General features: G+C 42.9%; 1 pseudogene; it reads left to right on the top strand.

The window, feature by feature from the left end:
- Nucleotides 1–4770: 4770 nt before the first annotated feature.
- LOC133384702 (5S ribosomal RNA) lies at nt 4771–4884 on the top strand (annotated as a pseudogene).
- The last annotated feature ends 406 nt before the right edge of the window (nt 4885–5290 follow it).

Genomic DNA, 5290 nt, shown 5'->3' on the forward strand with positions numbered 1-5290 from the left:
AATCCTTTCCTCCTCTGTTGTAATCCATTGGGGGTATTTGGGGGGGGGATTCACCATTTGACCTCAGCCAGATTGGTTGAGAGTCTCTGGATCGGATGGATACATTTCAGCAAGGACCTGCTTTACTTGACCTTGGAAAAAGTACATTTACTAGTGCCATGAAAAAATAAATCTGGATAAGGGGTACTTCATGTTTTCCACAATGAAGGCTTTGCATGAGTCTTTAAATCAGACCTGTACATCTTGTAACCTACCATGCTACACACAAGTCATCAGCCATATGCAGTGGTTCATCAGTAAACCTCCTAGGTTTTGTGGTTCTGCCTCCCAAAAAAATCCAGAAAGTTGTCACCTTCAGGCACGTCACTATGGCTGGATGGCTGTCTTCATATTGGTGAATCTCAAGTTGCATGGGCCTACTTTAAACAAAAAGGAGCTGCAACAAGCAAGATGAACATTAAAAGAGACCAAAGATCTATTGAATTAAGCATAGTGGCTTGTATCCAATGCAGCGCTAAGGAACTAGTTCCGTTAGCACATAGATTTATGCTTGCAATGGAACTTCTCCCCTATCCCCCCTATGCAGCCCTAAATCTTTTCTGGGGGTCACCCCAAACCTCCAGAGCAACTTTGGGGAGAGTGTGGGGCATACACAGGTGAAGGGGGGGGAAGCTCTCTTGCACATGCTGTCCTTGCGCTAATGGAACATATGCATTTGACGCTGCCCACAGTGGCCAACCAGATGCCCATGGGAAGCCCACAAGCACATCAGCACAATAGCCCTCTCCAGCTGTCGTTCCCCAGCAACTGTTATTCAGAGGCATACTCCCTCTGATCCTTGAGGTAGTGTATTTAGCCATCATGACTAGTAGCTTTTTAGAATACTGGCTGAAATCAAGGTGTGCATATATATTAATATGCATTGTGCAACTGGTTTGTTTTCTGAAGGTAGCGAATTGACCCTTTTCAGAACACATCAAAAAAAGGGAACGAAGGGATCAGATCAAAGGCCTGTCTCGACTAGCATCCTGTTTCCCACACTGGACATAAAGCACAATAGCCCTCTCCTGCTTGGATTTCCCAGCAACTGGTATTCCAAAGAATTCTGATGCTGCTGATAGTGGAGGTAATATATAGACATCAGGACTAGTAACCATTGCTAGCCTTATCCTCTATCAATTTGTCTAATCCACTTTTAAAGCCATCCAAGCTGGTAGCCATCATGTTGCTCTGGTGGGCTCTTTCTGCACGGGCTCCTTCCCTGCAGGGAAGGTGCTTACAAAAAAGCACCCTACAGGACTGAAACCGCCCCCCAGCTCTCAGTCAGAAGGGGGGAGGAGATGTAGTATCTCCTTCCTCTGCCCCTCTCCCGCCGTCTGTTTAATTGGGGTTCATTTAAAATCCTAATTAACATTAGCCCTTCCTCTCCAATTTTATTTGATTTATATATACACACACAAACTCGTATAAAATATATGTGTGTGAAGTACAAAATCTAAATTAAAACCAAAACAGCATAACATATAACATCAAAGCAGAATAGATTTTCTAAAAAAACAGAAGTAAATAATGGGTCACCTGGCAAGAAGGTTATTAACACAATAAATTGTTTTCATAAGAAGGCTTGTCGAAATAACCGAATATTAAGTTGGTGACCAAAACTCATTACAGATGGTGCCAGCTTGGTTTCAAGTAAAGAGTGCCATAGCCCAGGCGCCATCACACTAAATGCACCTTTCTTGCTGAGGACAGCCTGACACTGCCAGGCACCATCAGATGTACCTCAGTGGCCAACCACAAAGATTGGGCAGTTATAAGGAATAAGGCTATCTTATAAGTGAACTGAGAGCCAGTGTGGTGTAGTGGTTAAGGTGTTGGACTACGACTTGGGAGACCAGGGTTCGAATCCCCACATAGCCATGAAGCTCACTGGGCAACCTTGGGCCAGTCACTGCCTCTCAGCCTCATGAAAACCCTATTCATAGGGTCGCCATAAGTCCGTATCGACTTGAAGGCAGTACATTTACATTTTTATAAGTGAACTAAGGGCAGCAGTGAATTCCAGAGTTTAACGATTGACTTGTGTGAAGAAGTACTTCCTTTTGTCTGCCCTGAAATCTCCCACCACTCAGCTTCATTGGATGACCTCAGATTCTAATATTATGAGAGAAGGATAAAACTTCTCCAAGTCTACTTTCTCCATGCAATTTGTCTTGCAATTTGCTGAACGAAATGCTCATAACCAACGTGATTACTTCCTATCTAGCTTGCAGGGAAACCATCTAACAATTTAAATCGTATAGCCTCCCCAATGGACAGATTGCATTACACATTTCAGTGGTCCTGGCAATCAAAGTAAACTGCATACTCCTGGTTTCAAATGCTGAATGTATAGGCAAAAAAATGTCCAAACTACCACTGTGGGGAGTATGCTTGTAACCTCAGTTGTGGGATGGGTGGGGGAAATACTGCCATCCAGCAACAACAGCATCACTTTGAAATAAATCTTCATGAAAATGAACACAAGGTACACTATTAAAAACTGCCAAGTGAATATTTCAGGAGAGTTCTAAAAAGAAAAATAGTCGTTTAACATTTCTTTCCTGCACTGTGAGAGTAAGCTCTGTAGGTTGATTGGCTTTGCTTTTCTGATTACTATACCACACTAGTTATTTTAAGAAATGAATCAGTGAAGGAATCTTTCCCTGCTGTGTTCTGTTAAATTACCTTGTACATAATTCAGCACAGTGATATGGAGAAACATTTAAAAAAATCTGTTACAAAATCAATTGAGCAAATGAAAATCCATTTTCCAGAACTACATTGTGTGCCCATTAGTCTCTCCCCTTCCACTCTGAATGATTCCCCCTGTGTAGAAAGTGCCATTAAACCATCAATGAAAATGGTCAAATAATATTTGTTTTAAAAGATCTGTGGGTTCAGTGCATGATATTTTGGTGCTGCAGCCTTTAAATCCCAGACATGGGAGAGGTATGACACATAAGCAACTATAGTAAATGTTCATCTGCAACATCTCTAGGTTGCTTCCAAACTCTCCAACTTTGTGAATAAAAGGACTACAGCATCGTTCTTGACTTCTGCTTTCTGCCTTACAAGGGGCCTGTGTACTCCATTTACTGCTGGAGACAGGTCTGAATAACTGATGTTTTTTACAATTTAGAGGGAGAAGAGCCATTGCACATTCATCCCCATACCTTGCTATAACTTGAGATGTTTTTACACAAGCACAGTCTACAGTAGTGCCATCAAGGCAAGACTTTAAGGCAAGGGTCCTGCATAGCAGAATGAGCAGGAAGACATTGAGACACAGGAGGTCTGCCTTACCAAATGTGTTCACAGGGGGAGCAATGGAAGTACTTGGCCATCACCACCACCCCCAGAATTCTAAATATAATGGGCGAGAGGGTTGCCAATTGTTATAGATTGGTAAAATTAGCAGAGTTGAGCTGAGTGTAGCTTGCTCTGCATTCTGTGCAGCATGCGTGTGTAGTTCACCTGAGAGAAAGCAAGCTTTTATCTTGCTTTGAATCACTGAGACTTCAGACTTAGTAAAATAAGAAACAAAAATTTTATTAACAGAAATACATACTTTATAGGAAAGGCTCTAATTCTAACTAACTAAATTGAAGACACAATGGCCAGGCTTGGTCATTGTCCCCATGCTACAGGAGTGAGACAAAAGGGAAGATGTCTGCTCTCCCTTGGCTGGTCTGAGAAGAAGGAGGAAGGAGATGATGGAAGTGTGGTCAGCTCCCTGAGTGTATCTGTCTACAATTGAAGGAAGACAGGTAGAGGAATACAAGTAGGCTTGGGCAGTCTAGCCAGCTGGAGGACCCTCTCTCTATCTCCCCTTAGGTATGCAAAGAGAACCAAATAGTTCTTGCCACACTTCCAACACCTCTTCTGAAATATTGCTTGGTTCAGGCCACGAGGTTCATCTTGCCTCAAAACTTTTGATGTCTGACTTTGTCCAATGCCTTGATCAGACCATTTGCAGTCATCTCTTCAGTAGGATACTACTCTATCTTAAGTAGTCCTCTGTGATAGGTATCTCTGATGTAGTGGTTCTTCATGTCTATGTGCTTGGTTCGTGAACTCACCCCTTCTGATTCCATGAGTCATGCTTAGTTGTCTTCATGCATCGAGATAAGGCCAGATATAGAAATGCCTAATTTTTTAAACAGTGTGAGCAGCCATGCCAACTGTCTGCTTGCTTCAGAAGTTGACACATACTCTGCTTCTGTGGCAGAGAGTGCTACAGTCTCTTGTTTCTTGCTTGCCCAGCAGATCATTAAATCTGCATAGCGGATGTTTCCACTGGCAAATTTCCTATCTGTGGTATCTTCACCCCAGTCAGCATCCACATCCTATCAGCTTGGGATCTTTGGTAGCTGCTAACTTCATCTTCATGGCTACAGTGCCCTTCAGGTATCTCGCCACTCTTTTGACTGCTTCCCAGTCCTTCTTGGTTGACAAGCTAATTTTCCTGCACAAGTATCCTACTGCTACAGTCACGTCTGGCCTGGCAATAGTGCTGATATATGGGAGTTTCCTGATGGCTTGTCTGTAGCTTTCATGGTCTTCCCATGGTTGGTTGTCGAGAGCTGGTTTCAGGTATCCTACTTGCATTGAAGTAAATGCTGGATGTGCATCCTTTAGTCCCAGACTCTCAAGAAGATTTTGGATCTTTTGTCTTTGACTCAGCAAGAAGGATCCATCTTCTTCTCTTTCAATTTGTATTCTGAGGTAGTAAGTGACTACCCTGAACATACCCAATCTCGTCTGATCTCGGAAGCTAAGCAGGGTCAGGCCTGGTTAGTACTTGGATGGGAGACCACCTGGGAATATCAGATGCCATAGGCTTAGAGGAAGGCAATGGTAAACCACCTCTGAATACCTCTTACCATGAAAACCCTGTGAACATATCCAAAAAGATTCATAGGGTCGCCATAAGTCATAATCTACATGAAGGCATATAACAACAACGTGACATCAACAAGGCACTTCACTTCAACCTCCTTGTTTAGATCATTCACAAGCTGTTCCTTTTCCTGTGGGTCTCTATAAGCTGACAGTAGTTCACCTACGTAAATAAAAAGGTCAGTCCATGTGTTGTTCCTGAATCTGCTGTACAAGCATGGCTTAGCTATGCCCTGTACAAAGCCTTCTTCCAGGAGCATTTGGCTAAGTTTCTCAGTCTCTGGCAGCCTATTTAAGTCCATAGATGCATTTCTGCAGTTTTCACACTGCACAGTTTTCACACTGTGGT

This window comes from Rhineura floridana, chromosome 4 (assembly GCF_030035675.1).
Source record: "Rhineura floridana isolate rRhiFlo1 chromosome 4, rRhiFlo1.hap2, whole genome shotgun sequence".
Lineage (NCBI taxonomy): Eukaryota > Metazoa > Chordata > Lepidosauria > Squamata > Rhineuridae > Rhineura > Rhineura floridana.